The sequence below is a fragment of the Culex pipiens genome, chromosome 3 (assembly GCF_016801865.2).
Source record: "Culex pipiens pallens isolate TS chromosome 3, TS_CPP_V2, whole genome shotgun sequence".
In the NCBI taxonomy this organism is placed as follows: Eukaryota; Metazoa; Arthropoda; class Insecta; order Diptera; family Culicidae; genus Culex; species Culex pipiens.
In genome coordinates this window covers 109432540-109459048 of record NC_068939.1, presented here as the reverse complement: position 1 = coordinate 109459048, position 26509 = coordinate 109432540, and the positions used below count along the sequence as shown (strand labels likewise).

Here is a 26509-nt window from a genome sequence, read left to right as displayed (position 1 = left end):
TTGGAAGGTTGAATATTACCTCTTTTATAATGTAATTTTACCTCAATTTAGACTGAAAAGTTACATTACACCAGAAAAGTTGTAAAATAACACATTACATATTTTTTTCTAACATTATTCTGTAACCCTTCCTAGATGTAACATTGCTATGATTTTTAACTTGGAATCTTGCAAAAAATCTTTATTTAATTAGAAACTGAAAGTTTTTAATCTGGGATTCATTTAAAATGTATGCAATTTACTAAATCAGGCTATTAGCAACAAGGAAATACAGATATTACTCTGGGCGGGAATGAGTTAATTGAGGAATTTTTCCTGAGAAATGTTTTCAATCTTCGTCGACCTTCACTCGTGATGATGCATCTCTGCTCGCCCGTCACGTGTCATTTCAATTATCTGCAAATTCCAGAAATTGCCGCCCAATGCAATGCAATGGAAGCCGAATCGCACACATGGTTTGATGTATGATGATTCAGCAAACGTAAAAGTGAATCAACATCAAGTAAAACAGCCCATCATCCGAGAGTATCAACTCCACCTGTTTGAAAATTGCTGCGCTCGCAGCTGAGTTAAATGGCCCGCGTGTAACCGTATAAACAAATGCATCAGCCGGTGAATGTCCGATATTTCTAAACAAAATCTACGTTCAACTCAAAATCTTTTCAAAGGGATTCGCTGATGACTGTTTTAGCAGATTGTAGACTTTTCTTGGTGTCTCAATGAAAAGCTCGCTTTGTTAGTTAGATGGTTTTTGGGAGTTGAGGCAAGCTATTGAATGCTGCTGTTTAAATATACTACAAAATTACGGTGTTTATCGTAAAACTTTGTGTACTTTTGCAACACTCTCACTTTGCGATAACAACCTCGAGAATATTCTGGATATTCCCCTTGAGCGCTCTAATCAAATCTTCAAATTCTACCGCAACCGAAATCACTTATCATGCGGAATGTAACGTAATAACGCCAACAAACCATGATAATCAGAATCGTCGCGGCAGGGTGATGCGGACGTTTGTTTTTTTTTTTCACTCGTCATTCGTCAGCACGTGATGAGTCGGTGTTCGGAGACGCGTTTTGCGGGTTTTTTACCCGAAAAATAGCAACCTACTCAGGCGAACTTTGGCTGCTGATAAGCCATTTGCGCGCGTTTTTTTTCGGGCCCGTTGAGTAGCCGAGTCACGTACTCTCTTCTGGGGTTGACACACCCTCGCTAAGTGGGTAGGGTGACTTATTTTTTTTTTCATTGTTATCTTTTTATTGATTCAATCGAGCGATGACTGCCACGCAACATTCAGGGCAGGTATATTTATCTATCGGCGGGTCATTAGCGGCACATGGCTGGGTAACACAATGTGCGCCAAATGTGCACTTGGAATGGGATTTTTGTGGTGATACCTAATCACCTAATCAGCTGCACATGAATTATGGTTGGGCAGGAAATGCGCTGTCAAGAAATGATACTCATCTGCTTTTAACTAGAAGTAGTCAAGATTGGTTCAGTTCAATAGGCGTCAAATACAAACCAAGTTTACTCTATTTTCCCCTATCTTGATTATTATCTTTAAAAATTTGTCTTAATCAACATGACATTGACCCACCTTCGAGTGAAATTCAATAAAATATGAGGTGTCGGGTATCTTTTTCAGTAACTTCAACTGCACTTTAATTGCCTGTTACATTTTTATATAAACTTTCCAGCTTCCAGTCCCCGCCATATTGGGCGCCATCTTGGATTGCAAATTCCCAAACAAATTTAAAGCATTCTAGGGCCATATTCGAGTTCGGTGATTCCAAATTTATTAGATTTGAATTATTGATTCAAAATATAAATCATTTTCTGTTTGTACCTAATATCAGTTTTGGTGTCTTCTATTTGGGTAATTCTCTACCAACTCACACGAAATCGGGAAAAGTTGCCCCGACCCCTCTTCAATTTGCGTGAAACTTTGTCCTAAGGGGTAACTTTTGTCCCTGATCACGAATCCGAGGTCCGTTTTTTGATATCTCGTGACGGAGGGGCGGTACGACCCCTTCCATTTTTGAACATGCGAAAAAAGAGGTGTTTTTCAATAATGTGCAGCCTGAAACGGTGATGAGATAGAAATTTGGTGTCAAAGGGACTTTTATGTAAAATTAGACGCCCGATTTGATGGCGTACTCAGAATTCCGAAAAAACTTTTTGCGTTTCTCTTTGTTTCGTCGTCCGTGTCTGTCGCGGGTGACCATGAACGGCCGAAAAATCGCGATAACTCGTGATGTTTATAAGCAAACCCCTTATGTCTATGTATCAAAATTTTTGTAATTGTCTGCTCTACAACTTTGTAGAACATTATTACACTCTAAAAAATAACCCTGCAAAGTTAGAAAAAACACGAAATTTTAAAATGAAAAATTTTGTTCTAAATGAAAAATGACCCTTCTGGGTCAATGTATTTTCGAAAAGTACATTAAATTTCCCATAAAATTACATGTTCCAAAATTTTTTACGGTCGAGTAACGGAAAATGGGAGAATTTTTAAAACTTTTTTAGTGTTTTTTTCGATGAAAAATACGTTTTTTCGGAATTTTGAGTACGTTATCAAATCGGGCGTCTAATTTTACATAAGAGTCCCCTTGACACCAAATTTTTATCTCTTCACCGTTTCAGGCTGCAAATTATTGAAAAACACCTCTTTTTTCGCATGTTCAAAAATGCAAGGGGTCGTACCGCCCCTCCGTCACGAGATATCAAAAAACGGACCTCGGATTCATGATTAGGGACAAAAGTTACCCCTTAGGACAAAGTTTCACGCAAATCGAAGAGGGGTCGGGGCAACTGCTGTGTGAGTTGGCGGAGAATTACCCATTTGATAACTTACAATAATATTTAAGTTCCATTAATAACCCACAACCTTCCTGCCAGACCTCGGCGTCCATTCGCGTCAATAAATGGCGGAATTATTCAAACCATGTGACCACAGCCGTCCTTCCTTTCTCCAATCATAATTTATTTCACGGGTTCTCCCGAAGGGGCACCCCGGGTTCAAAATGGTTTCACTGAGTTACAAACTCAAATGTGCAGCTTGCTCGGCCACAAAGAAGCGAAGCAACACAAATTTATTGTTGCAATTTAGGACATTTGAAACAGGTTTGCCTGCTGTTTTTGTGGCGATAAAAACTTTCACATTATCTTAATTTTGTTTTGTGTGATGTTAAATTTTAAGCGACAAATATTTTTTTTTGACTCTGACAAACTGTTTGCTCCCATAATAGGTGACTCTCCCCTAATGAACCACCATTGATTTACTTCAGATTCCAAAGAGCGTTGTCACGTGCAGAATCCGGGTGACTTTGTCGCGTTGCTCAATTTACGAGAAATCTCCTGGTGGTGCTTCCAGGAACCGCCAACGCGCATTTGCGCTCAGTTTTGGAAGTTTGTTTCTTGTTTGCCAGGTGCTAACCTGTTTCCAAGAAATTGTCGGTGGTCTGTGTTAGGTTATGATTAATTCGGGCGCGTCTCGCTTTGGTTGTAAGGGATGTTATATTTTGTTTTGCGTATTATTAAAATTATGATTGGGTTTAAGTTTCGTTAATGATCATTTATAACGCTTAGAGATGAGTAATTTTGCGTAAAAATCAGCACCGAGGGTCAAAAACAAACATTTGGTAGCCTTACATGTACATTTTCTTGAGATCTGCAACTTGGCTTGGCGAGCGCCGCTAATGAGCAGAATTGAAGGATCAAGTTAACTTTGAAATGCTACGTTCTTAGCTAAATATGCAAAGTAAATTAGGGATTAAATTGATTTGAAAAAAATATCTTAAAATAGGTTAAATTTCACTTATTGTAAAGTACGAAACATAATAATCATGGAGCTAAAATTAAGATGTTGCGTGGAGGAGGCGAAATATTTTACTGCAGAATCTTATATTGATCCTTATTCAAAGTATTGTTTTCTCTCGTTCAGCGATGGAAGAATCATCATCAAAAGAATATCATTTGACCCTCATTAACACCTAAACTTCCAAGCTCGAGAAAAAGGGGGAATTTCCATACAAATTTCCCCTTTTTTTTTAGAGATTGGGATTTTAAGGGTGAAGAGAAAAAATCGGAAGGGAAGGAGCGGCCGTGGCTGACTGGTTACGGTGTTCGCTTTGAAAGCGAATGGTCCTGGGTTCGATTCCCATCTGCTCCCAACGAGAAAGTATAGCTCGATTAAATTTTCAAAAGGCCCTATCTGCATAGGAAACCCATGAAGGATAGGTTGTTTTGAAAATTTAATCTAGATAGGAAATATTAATCTTGAAACTCCTGAACATGAACGAATAATCAAAGTCACTCGATTCGGGGATCGATCCGCCGTCCTTTGGATTGGTAAGCAAAAACGCTAACCACTAGGCCATCACGGCTTGGTGAGCTGTGACTGGAATTAGGAATACTGTTACTATCAACTATATACGCGCTGGGTCCTTGTCCATTTGATAAGGGTTCGGAAGTTCTAAATAACGTTTGAATCCGATTGATGCAAACGTTCTTCAGGGCGGGGCTTGTCGATAAAGCAGAAGTACCTCGCGCTCGGCTAGCCAGCGTAGAAATGGGTCTCCGAAGCTCGGCAGAGCTAACACCTTCCACATGCCTATGCGAGTTATTTGCATGTATAGAATGTAGATCTAAAAATACATGGACACAACTCAATTTGTAAGAAGTGGCCGCGTGGTCCCGTTTGGTTGGTTGCACACACACACACACACACAAGAGAAAAATCGGAAGGGAACTTGGCTCTCTTCTCTCACGCTCGAAATATCGGTAAAAGGGATCTAAAAAAATCATCATCTTGATAATTAGGTTTAAGGGGCACTGACAAAAAAAATCTTCAACAGATTGATTTTATTCGACCAGTTCCGGAGCGATTTTCTTTTGCGTGATTCGCCTCCTCTCTCTTTTGTGGGTGAAGAAATTTCGCAAGCGAAAATGATTTTTTTTTGCGATTTTTCCATCCCTGCTCTCGTTAAACTTCGTTATTTCAGTTCTCTTGCATCATATAATTTCCCTTTTATAGGTTCTTTAGCTCAACCGATAAGTGCGCGAAATACGTTGATTGGGAATAAATTGATTCATCAGAATTGAAAGTCCGACAGTGATGACGGCACTTTTCACGAATCGTATCCTCGCAATCCATTGATTGGTTGTGAAACTCTTTAGCGGCGGCGGTGGCGTTTCCATTGACTATCATTGGGGTGCTCCTCGTTTCACTTTACTCTATTTGGTTATCAAAACGAGTGCAAAACGTTGGCTGTCAGATGACATGCTTGTTATTTTGTTCGATTCAGATAAGAGAGCAACCCTAGTGTTGTTTTTTGCCTGTTTTCTTATTTTATTTCTTTTTTTTTATTTTGCTCGAAATATGGTTTAACCCAATCACACTCGAACACGTGCTTTTCGGAACTCGTTTCGACCATAGCAACAAATCGAAATGATTCTCTGCTTCACCATAACCATTAGTCGGTGATTTGAAAGGATCGTTAGCAATGTTGACCTGCATGAGCGGCTACGCATTCAATTCCTGGTCAAACGTTGACCGGTTAAGCGGATTTTTGAATGAATAAAAGTCATCTCAATAAATTTTTTGCTCTGAATCAGTACTATTTACACAACACTTGTCCAACAGATAACGATAGTTTCACCCCCTGGAAAATGTCACAAATATCGCATCAATATGCTATCATGACAAACGACGTATCAATTGAATTGAAATCTCTCTCCCTCTCGGGGCAAAACTCATTCACAATTCACACATCGTAAACCACGCCCGGCTACAAGTTCACGTCCTTCCTGTGTGTCCAGCTTTGCCCAGAAGTCAATTAGCAATGATTAGAGATGAATTTATAATCATTTAGTTTCCCGGTTCGTTGGGCAGCCACAAACACTCTGGCCACCAGCGTCACTCACCGCCCTTCTTCCGAGGTGTACTTCCATCAAATCGGCCTAATTAGTCACGTGTCACTCTGGTGTGGCGCGATGCAATCGGACGAATGGAGCATTTCCATTCGAGCAGTTTTTGCTTTTTTCTACAATGTATTTCTTATGGAGCGAACTGTCAAAAACTGCTCGACTGCGGGTGCTCCATTGCGAATGGTTTCACATCGTTGCACTTTGAACTGTACTGGTTGCTATCGCGCGCTCGCTCACTCTCTCTCTCTCTTGGGTGATTGTGGAAGTAAACAAGTGCATCTGCACGGAATAATTGGGCTTTGAGTAAGCAATTAGTCACGAGTTTTTCGTGCAATTGATCGTCAATTGAGTATAAGGACAGTTTGTCTCAACGGATTTGTAAAGCAATAAACAAACACAAAAAAGAATTTTGCTCGAAATACTCGATTGAAAAATTGAAGAAAAAAAAAATGATGGCTGAATTTTAAAATTTGGACTCATATCCACAAATTTAATCACAGCAAGATGAATAGCATTTAACCTGAACACTAAGAATGATTAACCCTCTACAACCTAACCCCGCCTCTAGACGGGCTTCGATCTAAAAAATCACCAAAAATCAATTTTCCAACCGATTTTTGATCTTTAAAAAGCATTGGAAAGAAGAACTCTTAAAATTTTAGAAAATTTCAAGGTTGGAAGTTTAACTTGTTTTATGTGACTTTGCCAATGTTTTTAAAAATGTCATTTTTTAAGGGGTCAACTTTGGCTGTGTTTTTTACTAACATTTCCTATATTTTCAGTAAAAAGAAGTATGCAGTAATTTTTGTAGTGTCCCAGACTATGTCTCTACACATTTTTTTGCAATTTAAATGATGATGGTGCGATTCTATAGCAGAAAATGTGGAAAACATGCAAAAAATTGAAAAAGTGACTGTAAAAACATGAAAAAATTAGATAGGCGAAATGTAATTATATAAGGTGGTAGAGTAGGCCAAATACTACCAAAAGCAAACATAAACTAAACAAGATAAATGCAAATTAAAATACTAAAAATGAAACAAGAAAAACATAAAACAAGAAAAGTAAAGTTTTTCGTAGAACAAAAGTTGCTCAAAATGACCTTCTGAACACGGGAAAAATAAATATTTTCGAAAAAAAAATTTGGGCAGTAGAGGGTTAAGGCTACCAACTGTACGGATTTTTTCCGTACCGTCATTTGGGGTGACATTGGGTCTGGGGTGTGAAATTGGGTCATACACATTTCAGCATTTTTGTATGACCCAATAGAGTGTAACAAAAATGACTTTTTGGCGGGCATTAAAGGGTTTGTTCCGGTGGGCGTATTGAGCCCAAATCCAAAACATGAGCTTAAAAATAAACGCTTCAGTGGCCAAAATGCCTTGAAAAGTGACATTTTTGAAAAAATCTTTTTTACGGGTTAAATCCCATTTAAAATTGAAGGGAGGAGCGCCAACTCCTGTTACGTCCAATCAAGCTCATATTTTGCATTTGGGCTTAGTATGCCCACCGGAACAAACCCTTGAATGCCCGCCAAAAAGTCATTTTTGTTACATCCTAATGACCCAATCTCACCCACAGACTCAATGTCACCCCTGATGACGGTACCTTACGGATTTTCGACCCTCTTCGCGGTTGTTTTACAGGCCGAATTTTTGTACGGATTTTTTCGTATAATACGTATTTTTAAGGAATTTGATGATGACAATGCTTTTCTAATCAGACATTTTTTATTAAACTGTATAAGATTGATTTTAAAAGCATGATTTGGGTAGTTCAAACATTACTATAAATTATTCTTTTTGAATTCCTTACAAAACAAATTTATTCAAGAGCTTTCAATAGTTTTTGAAAGTCTGAATTAGAACATTTTTCTAATATAAACACTCATAGCGATATTACGCGTAAACTGAAACTTGCCAATTCGTTAACTTTAAAATGTTTAATAATTGAGAAAAAATCGTAAAGATTTATTTATTTATTTATTTTTAGCTTCGAATTGAAATTTTTAAGCTATGGATAACACTTAGTTTTATCTTTTTATGTCCCAATCCATTTTTTTCTAAATAATTTTTAATAGTTTGTTATGCTCGGGATCAAATCGGCTAAGTGAGCGGATTCTTTGCTAAGCAAGCCATAAGTATGATCAATTCATATTATTTAATTTAAAAGAAATCCACAATTTAATCCAATCTATTTGATCTTTTAATTTCTTTATTATTATTGAAATTTAAATTATTTAATACAACATTTGAAAATGAACAAACGTGATGCAGTATTTTTGTTATATTTGAATAATTTTCACTGATAACATTACATTGATTTGCAATTGTTGGTGTGTGTGATAACTTTTGTGTTGTTCAGAGTTCTCTCCATAAATTCGCAACTCGGGGGCATCGGAAGCACAATACCTTAACCTACTAAAAGTATATACAGTCCAGACTCGATTATCCGAAAAAAAATCACTTCGGATAATCGAATCTTCGGATAATCGAATTTTCGCACAATCAATCACATTTTTGTTTCATTTTTGATGGTCGAGCTTAGGTATGACTCATAAACTACTCTAAAGTTATTGAGAATTTTTAAATCCAAGATGGCAGTCAAAATGGCGGTGATATCATTTTTTTTTATTTAAAAGGCAGTCAAATATTCATGTTATACTAAAATGTGGTCGCAGAACATGAATTTGATGTTAAAAGCATGATAATAAAAAAAAATACGGAATTTTTTTTTGTTCGTGGTTCGATTATCCGAAGGTTTGTATCGAACTTCGGATAATCGAAACTTCGGATAATCGAGACTACGGATAATCGAGTCTGGACTGTATTAAACTAACATTCTTCCCCTTTGTGGAACAGCAGGTCTTTTTGGCGGGCGCAAGAATTGGCTTATAAATTGGAATTTTTGTAGAGGAAATAAATCATGGCTGAAAGAGTTGAAATTGTTCATGTTCACTTTTTCTCGAAATTGATGTTATGAGCGAGTCATGTTTTTTTTAAACATGTTTTTTCCAGCCGGACCCTAAGATGACAGTTTTTGTGAGTTGTGCGTACTCACCGACAGATAGCCAGTGGGCATCGTCGGAGTCCGCCACTCAAAGTTTGCATGGGAAATTTTTTTTCGTTACGGCTTTCGCGGCACGCTCACACAGTAAAAAAAATCATGGTAAAATTTCATCTAAAACGGAGTACATCTTTTATGTCAGAAAAAAGCTTTAATTTTACCTCTAATAATGTGTAAATTTACATCTGGCAGACGCTAGGAAAAAATATCTATAATCCTAAAAAAATATCAAACCGGCGATAGTTATATCTAGCTTACTAATTCCGCGCCCCAACCCGCACGGCCAACTCGCCGCTGTGAAAACTGGAAGATCAAAGCCAATGTAGCTCTATGTACCGTATATGCAGTAAATACAGTATACAATGTACGGAGCACATAGAGCTACATTGGCTTTGATCATACAGTTTTCACAGCGGCGAGATGGCCGTGCGAGTTGGGGCGCGGACTTAGTAAGCTGGATATAACTATCGCCGGTTTGATATTTTTTTGGGATTACATATATTTTTTCCTAGCGTCTACCAGATGTAAATTTACACATTATTAGAGGTAAAATTAAAGCTTTTTTCTGACATAAAAGATGTACTCCTTTTTAGATGAAATTTTACCATGATTTTTTTTACTGTGCACTTCAATTGTTCTAGCCTAATATTTGAATGTGGCGTATCTCTAAACAAGTTTTTTAAGAAAATGATTCCAGACTGTTTATTTTGTCGTTTTAAACCGAAACAAGGCAAATACTATATTTATTTATACTATTCGCCATTTTCAAAAGTTTGGCTAGATAATATCGAAGGCCGCTATCTTAGGCCCATTGGGCCCACAAAAAGGGGTACGCTCAGTTTGTATGGGAGCTGTCAACAAAACAGTTTTTTTTATATATTAACTCTTTAAATTTAATTTAAATTGCTGATTTTACTTCACACAACTGGAAGTCTTTTTCTGGGCGCAATGAAACTTTTCCGTCGGCGCGGAAGCTGATATCTTGTAAGCAAAAATTCCTTAAAATATGGTGTCTTGGGATATTTTTTTCCAAAATTATTCAATATCTTAGTTCTAAGAATTAATAAGAATTGGATTGGAGTTATTGCGCCTCCCACAGGTAAAAATTGAAACAGTTGCATTTCTCCATACATTTTGACGATTTTTCCCATACAAACTTCAAGGGCTTAGAGGGAGAGGTTCCCGTGGTCAGAATGAGCTCAAATTTGGAATTTGGCCAATCTTTGTTTTCAGGGCCTATCCCCGAATAAGCCTGGTTTTGGACCACCCTACTGTTGATGTATATGAAAATGTAGTTCGAATAGCGGTAGATTGCTAAAGTGACAGGAATATGTCAACAAGCTTAGTGTGGTGAAAATGGGTATTTTTCGCCTACTGATTGGTTGTTTTTTTTTTAAACTTCATCATCCCAGTACAAGAATCGAACTCACGACCTCTGGATTTGAAACCCAGCACGCCGCTAGTCGAAACCCATCTCCTACCGGTCAGTATTCCCAGTGAGCATACTTACTCTTTTAAGGGATCTGACTGTGCCGAGCCAAACAGGAATCGAACCCATCACCTTCCGCTTACAAGGCGAAACCCGTAACCTCACGGCCACGGAAGCTCGGCGTTGAAAATGTTGTCGCATCCTAACGAACATCAACATTCAGAAAAACTAGACTCTGAGAGTTCTAGATTACAATAAAAAAAAGTAAACGATTATTAAAGAATTTGGAACTAGTAAAGTTATGCAGTTAGGCACAAATAGCACATAAAGTGGGCTCTCTGTCACCTACACTCCCAGGCTCAAGAATAAGGAAGAATTTATAATGTTTGTCATGCATTAAATCGTGTCAAAGAACACAAATCGACATTTTGAAAATTGATGTTAGTAAACGCTTTGATTTCGTCAAGGTATGATAGATTTGGGGTTCCTGAAAACGCTCTTATCGACATAATTGAATTTTGGTGACCGAGCCACGTAGCCCAGTGGTAGCGCTTCCGCCTCGTAAGCGGTAGATCGGAGTTCAAATCCCGGCTCGGACAAACACAACTGGTGATCTTTTCCCTTCTGGATTCGATTGCTTAGTAAAGGGAAAGTAGTGTATCGTCACAAGCTGGACCTTATCAAGACACCTTAAGAAGACAACCTATGGAATGTTAACATTAACCTTAACATGTTAACATTAAGTTGATTAACATTCCAACGCCCAAGGCTCCAAAAAAGTTGGAACGGTAACTTCAACTCAATGGTTCTCGGGCCTAACTCAACCAATCAAGTTGATTCTTCTTTCCAGTGATTTGTTAGGATGTCTAGATAATTCTAGAACTTTGCAGAACCTAATTTGATCAAATCTGTAATTTTTACGATCAAAAACATCGTTCCAACTTTTTTTTTCCCCTGTAAAAAAAATTCGCTGAAAATTCCGCGGAGGCGGTCTTTTTAAAAAAGGTGGAACGATGTTTTCGGTCGCAGAAATTACAGATTTGTTCAAATTAAGTTCTGCAAAGTTCTATAATCATCTAGACATCCTAACAAATCACTGGAAAGAAGAATCATCTTGAATGGTTGAGTTAGGCCCGAGAACCAGCGAGTTGAAGTTACCGTTCCACCTTTTTTGGGAGGCTTGGGCGTCCGTGTAAGTTGGACATGCGTTGGGCGTTCCAGTGTTAATAAACTGTCACTGAATCCGCTTTGTAAATGCCGGCCCCGATACTCTTCATGGGTCATGGAAAAAATACGTTTTTATTCGAATACGATTATCAGTCACTCAATAAACAAGTCCAACCCCACAATTTAATCATCGTTCTATTTCTGACTATCAGGTAACAAAACATTTCACGAATTTCACAACACCATTTCACCTGTTTCAAGAGATTCCAACGCTCGCGCCCAAACAGGCAACTCATCAGTATCAACAACAGTGAGACCGCACACTGGTTGCTGATGGTATTGTTGTTGATAGAAATAATAAGCCGCGCTAAGTTTATGCGCGCCGGCCCGAGATAGGGATCCCCACACGTGCAAGATACTGCGATATGGTGTGTATTCTTCGATCCCATTACACCGCATGGCTCGAGTAGTAGATGTCGGCGTGAGTTTGCTCTGGCTCTGCCTTCCACATAGACACCCAACAGTGTGACCGGGGGCTCACAGACACCATCACCGTCATCCACACGCACTAACTGCTCATATGGTGTTGGCAGTGCACGAGATTTGCCGGCTTTTGCTCTACGACGACGACGACGACGGTTTGTGTATATTGGACGGTGGTGCGGCAACTGCTCGACTCACCAACACCAGGGCGCCGTCCGCGGATCTGAAATAAATTGCAAAATATGCTGCTCGAAAAATTCAGTTGTATCAAGTTGATTGACGAAGTCGCGCGCGCACTAGAAACGCTCAGCGCTTTTTTTGGCCTGAGCAGTGTGTTTAAGGCCTTGGTCGTCAAAAGTTTGTACCTTGCAAAGGTCGTCGTCGCCGGTGCCCGACAGTTTTGTGATAGCATCATCGATTTGTTTTAGAATTGTTGCCAACTGTGATAGTTTTTTTTTGTTTGTTGTTGCCATTTTTATTGGATTCGCACAACTCCATTTCGAAACGCGAAACCTGCAGTCTGCTTTTCGCCGTCGACCGTTATTTATATTGTTGTGAACAACAGCCTGAACTCGGTTTCGGGGAGATTCCGGAGCAAGATAAAAATCATCGTGATTTGTGATTGTTACTGAGCGTAACAGTACAGTACCGGCTGGAGAACTAATATTGGAGTTGAGTCACCTTCCAGAGAGATTCGGGGAACAACAATGTAAGTGTGCTTTAGCTTTAGCCAAGTTTGGTGGACCGTGAAATTGTGGATCGTAAATTACACTTTTAATTAGTTGGCAGAACCTGGCGAAACCAAAACCATACCCAACCATATAGCTCTGTAATACTTTTCAAGTGCTCTCGCCTCATCCGTTCACTAAACCCACGATCCGGAACGAGTAATTCCGTGGCCTTCACCAGCGAGAGAGAGGCCATTAATCCGAGCTTGAAGATTTTCCCCATTTTCCACCAAAGAGCTGATCCAATCCAGCTGTTGCTGCTATGGCCAACGGCCTTCTCTCATTGTACTGCCCTGGAAGGACAAACCTCCACTCCTACCCTCCTTCGGCAATCCATTTCCACCTACCCAGGGGCGCGGATGTGAGTGTGTGCAGAGAAAAAAAAAAAAACACCGGAAGAAATGTGAAAAACTCTCAAGCACGGAAGGCCGTCAGCCTGCCAGAGGAACCCCGGCGGCGACGGCGCTGTTGCGCTGACCGTGATTTCAAACCGTTCGGTCGTTGTCGTGGGGAGGGATTCTTTCGCTCATTGTCGACTTGGCGCGAGAGTTTTGTTTCGTTGCCGAGCGAAATCACGAGCGATGGAAACGCACGAAGTTTGGACGGTAATCCCTTGGCGTGATGGTGTTGTTTTGTGGGACTTGACGAGTTTAAGGATTTGTTTATGTTCTTGTGATTCATTGGATTCGGAAGTGCAGAAATTAGTAATAAAGCTTAAAATGGATCAATCCCTAAATCGACCAACTTCTAAGAACAAAGCGTGAATGATAAAGAGCTGCTACTCCGTCATTTACATGATCAGCTGATCGCTCCCTAACTGCAAACTTCCGTTACTGTGTTAGTCAGTACCGGCGCCTCCCATAGTGGGAAATGCCGCTCTACAAAAGGTTAGAAATGTTAGTCCATACGCTAAACTTTTGCGTGACTTCTTTCCATTTGTGACAACTGCACCCTGTGAATACATCCCGGTATGACAGGAATCGGAGATTTTTGTAAGTAGAGTAAGGTGTAGATCGGGATTTAACAACACAGTACATTCAAATTACACATTTTTTACTGTGAATATAAATCAAGAAATGTGAGTTGAAGGATAATCCGAGTGCCCAAGCTGCCGTAAAGCAGTTTGCTTTACAGAGCCAAATAGAGAAAGAGTTAACAGTGCTGATAACAAACTTGTTTCCTTCTACGATTTAGTGCTGGGAAGTAAACTCCTTATATCCAGATCGATCAATAGCGTTTATCAGGGTTCATAAAACAAGGAGAATACTCTTGTTCAACCATGCTCTACATTTCTGAGTTAGGTCTCAGTCTATTCAACTCAAAACAATTTGAAATGCATTTTCCTACGTTTAAACATCATATTTTGCATGTCTTGGATCGATCAAAAATATTTTGATTTGTTTGTGAAATTTAGTTGTACTTCGTAAATACTTAGATATTTTGAAAACTAAGGCTGTCTCCCTCCCTCCCTCCCCCCATAAAAGTTGGCCCGAAAAATCACAAGACATTTTTTTTAAAAAAACTTCAAAATTTCAATAAAAATTTAAGGGCATTCACCTGAAATCTATTTAAAATGCATTCCTCTGCGTTAAGAATATTTTTTAGCGTTTGGGTTGATTTATTCAATTCAATTAGTGTTTATAAGAAATTAACCGTTCTGCTCCAGGATGTTACATTTGCAGTTCAGAGATTTGGAGAACTTTTCAGTTGAGATCAATTCATAAGCCTTTACAGGGAGGGTACATGTTTCTAAGTTTAGATTTTGCTAGCTGAGTGCTCTTTTAGAGCATTTGGGTTGATTTAAAAATCTTTTGAATTTTTGAAATTTTTCGGTGTTTTTTATCGCAAAAAGTTTTTTTCGCTACAATTTTTTTTCGTCAAACCTTACATTTTTGCTAAACAACTGAACTAAGTAACAACTGCATTGTAAAACACTTTTCCCATGCAAGTGTTGAAACTATTGTTTGTTATTTCAATATTTATATATTTTTTATTTTTTTGCGTGGAGTGTAACACGGCCTTAGAATTTTGTAAGCTGTACCAGCTTAAGCCATGCCCGATAAAAACTGCAGTTTATCATAATTTCGCTGCCGGCCAACGGGTAGTGAACGTGAAGAACCACCCACCACAAGAGACAATCGTCACCAAGGGTTACACCACAGTGTCTCTACCTGTCGCCCGTCGTAATTGCGCGTAAATGACGCATGTTGCCTTTTGGGTCACACGCGCTTTCACGACAGTGATGTTCTTTTTTCTGCTCTCGTGACATCCTCGCACAGCGGTTATTGCTCCTTAGTGTGGTGCTGCGTTAGAGAGACCCTGATTAGCAAATTAAACCTAATAATAGCAGCAACGAGAAAAGTCCGTTTGCTCGCGAAGACTCGGAGGTACTTGGATGAGTAGACTCTCAATCTTCTCTCGCTCGTTAAAGGAAGTGATTCTTACTTTGTGTGTCAATCTGCCGATTTCAGCGAATCCTCCGCAAAACGAGCGAGTTTTTGTTTTACTTTGGTTGATTTATTGCCACCGTGCGTCAACTTTCGCTTAAACTTTTTTTCCGAAATGAGCCAGGTTCGAATTTTGGCCGTGGCCACCTTGTACCAATTTGTGGCCACGACCAAAATGAGTTGAATGTTCGTCCCAGGTGGTTCTGAGTGGGGGGATGTCAATGTCTCAACTGGTTTGTGGTCGCGTTTTTTGCCAACACCAATAAAATAGCTGCACACAACACACACACGTCAACACATTCGCGCGATTGTTTTCCGATGGTTGTTTTTTGAAACTGTGTGTTTGGGTACATTTGCCGGTTCGGCATTTGTTCTGTATAGACTCAACAAACTCAGGAAGAAGTGGAACGTTCAGCTGTCACGCAATCCAAAGTGATGTGTTATGTGAATCGATTCCTATAATGACATCGGTTTTGTAGAGCACACTTTCAGGCCCATAAAGTTTACCGCAAACGGGAAATCGACGCGTCGTAAACAATATTGAGTTATCATACGTTTCCAGTTGGAAAAGGGGAAATTCGACGAACTTGAACAGTGCTGTCTAAGTTGGAAACTAGAGCACCAACGATTGCATGATTCTTTCGAAGTGTCACTGTTATGCAATCTTGTTACTCGGAATGACTTGCAACTTTTTTAGTTTGTCCCAAGTTGGACTCCCAACCCTACTATAGAACCAACATCGAGTTACCCAAATTGTGGGTGCACCCAACCTTGACGTGTGGTGTTCTAATTTAAAAGCTCTTAACCCGCGCTCAACCCAAATTAGCAAATTGCTGCTTCAAAGTGCAAAATAATCGTCCCGCACATCGACGTTTACTGCTCCCGGAAAATGATTAACGACGACCGGGCGTAGTACTTTTCCATGGTCGTTAAAAAAGAGAGTAGAGGTACCGCGCTTTCCAATGACCGTTGCTCGCGGAAACTGTTTCAACATCATCGAGATTGTCAAGTGACCCTGAGCTGATTTTCGCAGTCGCCGCACCCGGCTAATGGCAATTTTTCCTCACCGGCGTGGATTTTGCACGATCCATCGTGAAGAAAAAGAGTCCATCTGTTCACGCGCGATGACGTTGGGGGTATTTCGTGGAATCTGCGTTTACTTTACATCGTGTGATGTGGACTATTGCAGTGGAATGACGTAATTTTTTGTACTCGTTTTGAACTCGAAAGGTACGTGATTATAAAGGTTGCAATAAGTGTGATATTGTACACCCAAATGAAAAGGCCTGTGATAACTGATGTCATGTGTGTAAGTGGTTGGCAGTTGTTATGAAAACCAGAATGATTGAACCTGATTTCATATGCGATTGGGCTCTCTGAAGTTGGATTCGCATTTATCCTTTCCATTTTTCATCGGTCTGATGGCCGAGCAGGCTAAGGCACCAGCTCTTACTTTTGGTGCTTGGTTTGAATCCCGTTGGTTGCATTTTTTTTTGTGTTTACAAAAATTATACATGCAGTGTGTAATATTAAGTGTATTTTTTGACGAAGGTGATGTACATGCTTTTGCATGCGATTTTACCATCGGATTTTTTGCTGTGAGGTAATTCCCATAATCCAAACAAGCGTATCTTCAAATCTTCACTGCTGTCATGTATTTGTCGGCAGATTCGGATTCAGCGCCCAAAATAACTTTACTATATTCTGCCCTCTGAGACATAACATTGTTTCCTTCATGCATGAATGCATGCCATGATTGTAAATTTTACGAATTATAAATTGGGCTACCCTAATTAAAATTAGCATTTCTTTAAAAAAAATTCAGCCATTCCACGTCAAACAGGAAGTCTCCAAATCAAAAGTGCTCCGATTTGGCTCAAATTTGGAGTGGAGGTTCTTTGGCCCAAATAATTAGACCCGTATTTTTTGTTTGGCGATTAGGGTGGTTCTATCCGAAATAGGGTGGTCCAAAAAATTGCGTTTTTCGTCGATTTTCGCAAAAACCACATTTTTCAAAAAATCATATCTCCGGAACGGCTGAACCAATTTTGGAGCGCCACAATTTAAAAGAAAGGTTATTAGTTGAGCCTTTAAGGAAAAATATGTTGAGGTCCAAAAAAACTAGCTGAATATTTGAAAAGGTCCTATGAAAATTTCATTTGCTGATTTCAAGGTCTCGGGACCAAAGAGCCCAGGTCTGAAATTTTTTTTCCCTGATTCCTTGTAATATTTTACATAACATATCAAAAAATTGCGAATATCCATTAACACGTTTCGGAGATATGATTTTTTTGACATAAAGACTGAGATTTTCGACGCACCACGCGCAAAAACGGGAAAATGACGAAAACGGGTAAAAATCAACTTTTTTCACTGAAACTGCGATAACATTAAAATTTCAGCGATGACCTATACATGTCTGGGTACCAAAAGTTGCGTCTTTTAATTCGCATGCATATCTCCGAAACGTGTTAATGGATATTCGCAATTTTTTGATATGTTATGTAAAATATTACAAGGAATCAGGGAAAAATATTTTCAGACATGGGCTCTTTGGTCCCTTGTATTCCTTGTAATATTTTACATAACATATCAAAAAATTGCGAATATCCATTAACACGTTTCGGAGATATGATTTTTTTGACATAAAGACTGAGATTTTCGACGCACCACGCGCAAAAACGGGAAAATGACGAAAACGGGTAAAAATCAACTTTTTTCACTGAAACTGCGATAACATTAAAATTTCAGCGATGACCTATACATGTCTGGGTACCAAAAGTTGCGTCTTTTAATTCGCATGCATATCTCCGAAACGTGTTAATGGATATTCGCAATTTTTTGATATGTTATGTAAAATATTACAAGGAATCAGGGAAAAATATTTTCAGACATGGGCTCTTTGGTCCCGAGACTTTGAAATCGGCAAATGAAATTTTCATAGGACCTTTTCAAATATTCAGCTAGTTTTTTTGGACCTCAACATATTTTTCCTTAAAAGCTCAACTAATAACCTTTCTTTTGAATTGTGGCGCTCCAAAAATGGTTCAGCCGTTCCGGAGATATGATTTTTTGAAAAATGTGGTTTTTGCGAAAATCGACGAAAAACGCAATTTTTCGGACCACCCTATTTCGGATAGAACCACCCTAATCACCAAACAAAAAATTACGGGTCTAATTATTTGGGCCAAAGAACCTCCACTCCAAATTTGAGCCAAATCGGAGCACTTTTGATTTGGAGACTTCCTGTTTGACGTGGAATGGCTGTATATAGATTTTTTTTTTCGAGATAAATCCGCCAAGCACTAAAATTTTGGTCAAATATTGATAGAGCATCTTGATCCTTCAACAAAAACCTATCATTTAAAGACAAAACAAGCCTCATCAAAACATTTTATGTACAGTATTTGTTCGGTAACTTGGTGTTGTTTAAAAAATAACGAGGGGGTCAGTGGATACAAAAATGAATACCGTCAGTGGGGGTGACATTGGGTCTGGGCGGTGAGATTGGGTCAAAGAATTTTTTTACGGTTTTTTTTTAATTTCTCAGGTACTTCTCAATGAAACTAAATTCCGTTAAAAGGGTTGTGCAAGGGACACCTTAAGATGACTTTGCTGAAAAAATTCCATAGTTGTAAGTAATAATGTTTTCGATTGAATTCACAAATGATCGATGACTATTTACAAATAAAACCGAATTGAATTGAATCATCTTAAGTTGAAAAATGTATCGATGTACCCCTCGAAATTTTTCGATTAGCCCAGTTAACGATCAGCATTCGTTTTAAGCCCAGTTACCTTACAAGTACTTTATTGATTCCAATCGATTTTCGTAAATTTGTTAAAAAGTGACAGCGAGCAAGTATTTTCATATTTTTTCAAACTTTTGATTCTCAGTGACTACAATCCTCATGCCTAAATACTCTTCAATCAAGTATCCCTGCTTTGCTTTCCTTCTTTAAACTGTCAGCGCCGAGCATAGCCGACCAAGTTTTTGTGTTTACACACAATTGTTTGACAATCCCCTTTTCTCTCTCATTCATGCTTTCACTATCATCCCCGAGCAACATTGTTTAGCCTCAAAACCAATTTCAGGGCAGTGTATTGGTGTAGGAATCTTCAAATGATAATGTTTTCTATCACTAATTTACAACACTACTAAAAATACATTGTAATCTATCATTTGAGAATATGCAATTATGCTCACTTTGCCAAAATTGTAAATCTGATTGGGACAACATTTTATACTAAGAGTGTCAATATTGCACGGAGTTTTCAACGGTTTTCGTTATACCTCAGGATTGAAACCTAGTTTAGTGGATCTGTTCAAAAGGTTAGGCATCAAAAGCTGCATTAACAGGTGTCCTTGAATCAATTCAAAGCTCAAGATAGAACAATGACGAGCTGATGCAACTTAAACGCTTGTCATCAGTGTTGCAAATGAGTGATACAAAAAACTATCATTTGACGATTCTTGCATAAAATATATAGCGGCCGTCAGTATACCTTGTGAGATCTCACATCAAAGTCAAATTAGTTGACATTCGATTTTAAAAAGTATTGTCAATCTTGTCAGAGGTCTCGGCATTCCCTCGTTTGGGTGCAGTTTTCCTATTACTTCACCGACTCCGTGATTCCATAGAAATGGTCCACTTCTAAAATGACCATTGAGCACCGCTTCCAGGAACCAAAAACCAATCACACACTTCCTTGCCATATTACGGTTCACGAGTTTTCCCTCACGTCATCGCATATACACACACACACGAGCTTGAAGATATCTTATCTCCAGCTGGAATCTTTCCATGGAAGGTACACGCTTCGGCCTTGTAGTCCCTAATAACGCGGCGGTGGATGTCTCGTGACGCAAATTGACTTCGTCGTCGTGCGGGTGATTCCACGAGGCGCGCAAGCACATGTGGCGTATTATTTCACCCGAGGCTCGGCTGGGCTTGTTTATTTGAGTTGGTTGCTCAATTTCAAGGCGAATGTCGCAAAATCTGGCTCGCTCTGAACAACTCCCACAAGAGGGGCTTTTCTCCCGGATGGGATTTTCGCCAGCTAATGGGAAAACATACATAATTTATATTGTATGTCATGTTGGACGATATCAAATGGAATGGATGCTTTGTGAGAGGCCGGAAACGCTTTTTATTTTGTCAAAGACTAGATAGTAAGCGAAAAAGAGTTTTGAGAAAAACATGTGCTTCATCGTGTAAACAAGGCAAACAGAAGACGCTACCGAATCCCAAACAAAAAATCTCTGACACTCAATTCGCAACCATGATTGACCTCTTTTAGGATTTTTTTGTTTGCTTGCTCTCAAAAGAAATTAACTCAGAACAACATCGATCCCCCTTAAACGGAGCTCTAGGTGCAAACACGGTAACCAGTAGCCGTTAACGGGGCTAAATATCACTTTTATTTTCATCGCCTTGTTAGTCTCGTTACACATATGCTAAATGATTCATGTGATCTCGTGTGTGTGATAAGCCACTTGAATGCAAATCGTGACCAGATTCCTAGGTGACCAGTTTCGATTTCAACTCTGAGTGGTAATATAATTGATTACTAGTGTACTAACAGAGAGAGAGCACGGCGTAATCGAGGGGGTGCTGAAATGATTGACTAGCGGCGTGACAAGAGTCGTGGGTTGGTCCCTGCGGGAGTATATAAAAAATTGATAAATTATCTCCACCAGGAATCGTTCCAAGTTCGCGCGCGTGGAGGGTGTGTCAAGTTGAAACCGAAACGGGTTTTCAGGAGGTTTGTAGAACACTTTCTGTCTGTTATTGTCCCCCCGCGGGCCAGGATCCCTGCACAGAAAAAAAATGATGGTAATATTCATCAGGAAATGGTGACAGATTTTGTGGCAAAATAAATGATAAATTTTACCCCAGAAAATGATGAATTTTCATCAGTTTTTGATGAATATTCATCAGGTTCACATTTTTACACATTTTTTATGTAATATTACTCAAAAAAAGAGGTAATATTCAACCAACCAAATTTTCAACATTCCAAAATTCAACTTTTTTTTCTGTGTGCGAAACCAGACAATGCCCACACATATCTCCGGGTATTTGATCACCGCGAAGTTCTAGAGCGAGAGAGAGAAGGTAGAATTTCTTTCGTTGGCGGCTACGGCGACAGTTCAAACGAGCTGATGCAAGTTGAACTGGTTCTTGGAATCGAGATTATGACCGTGCTTTGCTAAAGTGGTTTCGCGCGATACCTGATCCTTTTGCGCGGTGGATTTAATTCGCGGGAATGCTGAGAGGGGAAAAACGTCGTAAGGCAAATTTTGATTGAAGGTGGTACGAAGAAATTCCTTCCATTGTGTAGGTTGGGAATTTCTTTAAAGTACTGATGATGAATTCTAGGAATTATTGTTATCATGCTCACTGGCTAAAATCACTGCTATTTAAAGAATCCAATTTGTCGACGTCTACCTATTATGTTTTTTAATTATAATGAGCAAAGCTCTTATTACATGATATCGGCGATGCTGTACTAATGAGAAATCGAGAGCAAACTTCCAACGATCGATATACTTTGTTTAGGCGTCGTTTTAATTGCCAAGCATTTCCTCCGAGAGTAAATATTTGTCCATATGACTCAATGTGGCAGATAAGGAAAAAGCCCTGAATTCAGTTCCCCCTGTTCCGCACAATGTATCACAACGCATAGCTCATTAGTTTATTGTAATTTAAGAACCCGGAAGCCAAACCTAGTGATTGAATCAAAACTCATTGATAAGTTCACGCACAGTCTTCAATCGCGCTCGTTTCGTAAACGAGAAATGATTACCGAAAATAGCCTCACGCGCGAGTCCATCCCATCAATCAGGCAACCAACGCCACCACAGTCAGCCCCGGTGAATTCCCCGTTGATAGCCGACGATGCTAGAAGAAGAAGATCGTCGAATTGAAATTAATGGAAAGACGATCTCGCTGATCGGCGAAGTGGAGGAACATCGGCACATTCACATAAGACGTCATTCGGCGGCCTGGAGTTGTAATTTTGCTCGGCTTCCTAGTCCGGAGGCCAAATTTGGAAGGTTGTGCAAAAAAAGAAGGTTTAATCGCGAAAAAAAATCGCACGGCATGCGTGTGAAAATGGCGGATTGGCAAATAAATGAAAAAAATCGAGGAAGAAACCATCTAACGAAAATCAAACAGAAAAGAGTAAAAAAATAAGCTGTTTTTTACTCAATTCTTTCCCTTCTTCATTTCTAGTATTACCTTTCAAAAAATCGTACTCCTCGTTGAGTTCAATTTGACGGTGCTGATGTGCCGAGATTAGGTGACATCACTGAGCACTTTTTGAGAAATAGAATCACAAGAGAACGAATCTCTCTTTCTCTTTAACGAAATATCGGTGAAATAAAGAATCAATGAATGAGTTTCAAGATCAGTGCTTATGAAATTTCAACTTTGTTTGTGATAGGTGACAGAATACTCCAATAGATTTCACCACGAAAATCTGATTTTGACATTTTGCTTTCGCTCATTTCACACACAAACGAATGAGTGCTACGCAAAGTCTCTCACACAGTCATTGACCTCCCTCTAGAAGTACATTCGTTCAGAGAACGGTCGTTTGGCATTCTACCTAGATCATCCGATCATCTCTCCCTTGATTGCATTCAAATGACTTCTGTCACATCGAAGCAAACACAAGGAAGAGAGAGACAAAAAACGAGAGAAAGAGCTCATTTTTCGTTCGTTTCGTTTTTGTGTTCACGTTCACCTACCGTCGCCAAGCAATGACGGTCATAATAGGCGCTGTGTGTCAGCGATCAAATTTCGTTTTCGGACATGATCGCTGACAGAAAGTTCTTTCAAATATCGGGAGGGTCCACTCAGTGACAGATCCCTTTTCAAGCATTGGTCCGCTTTTAGGAACGTCAGACGACTCTACGTCAAACCAATGTTTGTAAACAATATTTAACTAATCCAGTTTTGTGATGCTACAAGAATGAACAGTTAGATATTTGAGATTTTGGATATGATTTTTATGATCGCTTTTATTTGTTTTCCTTTGTTGACGTTTTAAAATGAATATTTTAAAATTTTCAAGTGTGACGAAAATAAGTCTCAACGTTTTTCCTTTTGAAATGGAACTGAATAAAATTTAATAAACCATCAATGCTTCAAATTTATCTCAAATCTAATTTACCTCAATTCTTCAAGTGTTATGTTCAAATGCTTCAAAGCACCTACGACACTTTCAAAACGCACACTTGCTTTCCTTTGAACCGTTCGTTTGAAAACTTATTTTCGTCTTAGTGGGGCGCCGCGCAGTGCTGCTGAAAGTGAACGACGACGGCCAGAACTTATCTTTATCTTTCCGAACAACCCGAGCAGACGGAAATAACTTGGGAATAACATTTTTTGATATTTGAAAATACTAGGCCAATAACATTTTATGTTATTTATAACAGGATTTGTTATTCGTCGTTATGATTTTTTTTTGTTATTAGATTGTTATTGTAATAACAGACTAATAACATTTTTAGTTATTCTTCGAACAAATCTTTGTTATTATTTTTTGTTATTTTAACAACTAATCCTATCATCCCAATAACGTTTGTAGTTATTCTTCCATAACAAAAAATGTTATTCCAAAGTTGTTTTGGCTTTCAGCCAATATCAGACCAATAACAAATTTCGTTATGATAACATAAACTGTTATTCAACTCTTATGCTAAAATTGATTTTTCAAGAAGATTCCATAACACTTTCTGTTATTTTAACAGTATTTGTTATTGAAATGGCATGAATTTTGTTATTACCGTCTGCCCGGGAAGCAAAAAACGCTTTGCCCGAACTGCAGACTTAGGATGGGGCGCGCAAAACGTGACACAAAAATGCTGCCAGACGCGCGGCGGGGAGGCTATTTTGGCGAAAGCTGCAGGGGAGAAAATATACCTTCAATTCATTCAACTAGTTGAATTTATATGATTTCAGTTGATTTGTTTTATTATTGCATGTTCATACAAAATAATTCCTGAAAAGTACATATTTTTTTCACAATCTGTTTCTATTTTCTAACGGATTCCCTAAAATAATTTCTTCCAGATCCATCGCAGTTATTGCTAGAGTTGGCATACTTAAATGTCGACGTGCCAACCGAGCAGAGATGCTATGGAGTGGACCTACACTTACTCTCACTCTCTTTAGATCACTCCATTTAAACTTTTTGCATCAAATTTATTCTATTCATACTTTTGCTATTAGCTTAGCTGCAGATACATTCATGCAGACAAAAATTCCTCTGAAACCGGAGACAAAATGTCGAGTCAAAGACTCAAGCCAACAAATTCGCCAAAACCACTAGTGCGAGCAGTAAAAACATCTCACTTAGAGTAGCAATGCTATACAGCCGAGTTCTTCGCCCCGCGTCACCAAACAGACACGGAACCGTCCTTGGCCAGCAGTGTGTCTGCCTAGGCGCTGCTGTCGTCCTCAGGGACGCCGCCGGTGTTGGGTTGTGAAAATAAAAGTGTCGAGCTGTCATAATATGTACTTCGTTGCTGTGCTTATAAGTACCGTCGGAGCAAATTCTGTAATTACAATTGTACAAATTAATCGAGTAACGAGTCAATTTCTCTGGCCTGTTGAGAATATCCGACAAGGTCAGAGATCGCCATCACACGCGGCACGCACAAACACAGACAGCGGCGCTCGATACAAAAATAAACAAAAACAAAACATAAAAATTCCCCGATTCACTGCGTGTACAACAAAAAACAAGATTGCGCTGCGAATATTAAAATTATAGAGTTGCGAGAAAGAAAGAAACAAGATGATCACACGAGCTCACATCTCGGGTGTTTGTCGTAAATTTTCAGCACCGAAATTTTCTTGCGCCCCGCGTTGTCCGCGTCTGTCTCGTGAGTGAGTGAATTTCGCGGTAGATTCATAAATCTTGTCGCCGGTTTTTGCACGGTACATTTATTTTCTTATTTTTACCACCTTGCATTGGTTTTCGGTTGACCATTTCGGGGAGGAATATTGTGGGAATTGCTGAAAAGTAGTGTTTCCGAAATTGCAAACCAATGTTGAGAATTTGGGCTAAATTTAACTGTGTCGTGCACAGTTGTCACATGATATAAAAATTATAATTGAAACATTCGCAAATTTTACTGTTTCATTGTTATTTTTTTAACTGCACAGCAAAAAATACCTGAGTTGTATTGTTAAAAAAAAATTTTGGTGGATTTTCTGGAAACATTCGTCGCACAAACTTAATTGACAAGTGTCAAACCCGCAAACTTTTCACTGACATGGCATGAGAAAGCTTAACGATGAAATATTTTAAAATATGCACCAAAGTTGTATGTTTAACAATACAACTCTGGGTGAAAAACAAATTTTGCTTTTTTCTTGAATGTTACAAAGTATAAAATTGTGTAAATTTGGAATTTTGAAAGGTTTAATATAACCTCTTTATTGATGTAATTTTACCTCGATTTAGACTGAAAAAGTGACATTACACCAGAAAGTGGTAAAATTACACATTTTGTCTTCCCAGATGTAATATTAGCTTGATTTGATTAACGGTGAACCTCGTTGGATAAATGTACGACTCGTGCTGAAAAAATCCTCTTTTTTCAACTTGTTGCATAAACTACTATTATTTGGTTTAAACTTTGTGGAGTTCTTCCCTATGACCAAAGAAGTCATTTTGTGTTATTGTATCATCCTTATAGAGTTCCAGAAATAGAAATTTGAGTCAAAACATTTTTTGACTTTAGTTTTTAGTAAAAAATCAAATTTGCAATCAAAAAGTGCTCAGCACATATTTTGATAAATTGCACCGTTTTCAAGATATAGCTACTTAAAGTTAAATTTTAACTGAAAAATTCCCTTTTTTCGTTAATAGTGTCCCTGATTGTCCATTCCCGAAAATATTTTTTTTCGAAGAGTTTCTAATAAAATTGCTAAGGAGACATTAGAGATTTTACCTCTGATTGCCCTAAATAAAAGAAAAAAACAAGAAAATTTAACTCTTTTCAAGTCTCATCCAAACATTCCCACATTTTCTACTAAGCAACTAATTGTTCAAATTTCAATGTTGAATTTGTAAAATTTTATGATCCTTTCGGTAAAAAAAGTTTTGGTAATTTTAAAATCAAGACTATCATTTCAAAAGGGCCAAACATATATTCAACATAACGCGTAAAACGGGAAATTTTCAGTGAAAATTTAACATTTGTAGCTATATCTTGAAAACGGTGCACATTATCAAA

The 26509-nt window shown here is 38.7% G+C and overlaps 1 protein-coding gene across 2 annotated transcripts in view; it reads left to right on the top strand.

Moving 5' to 3' along the window:
- The window catches only part of LOC120423429 (sodium-dependent phosphate transporter 2), a 121791-nt gene that overhangs the window by 29896 nt on the left and 65386 nt on the right, over positions 1–26509 (top strand). The window contains exon 1 of one of the 2 annotated variants that reach the window (XM_039587233.2): positions 12344–12786. The exons of the other annotated variant lie outside the window; for it this stretch is intronic. The gene's annotated coding sequence lies outside the window, so the exon portion shown is untranslated. Of the gene's footprint in view, positions 1–12343; positions 12787–26509 lie in introns of those variants that run through there. 2 annotated transcript variants of the gene reach the window in all.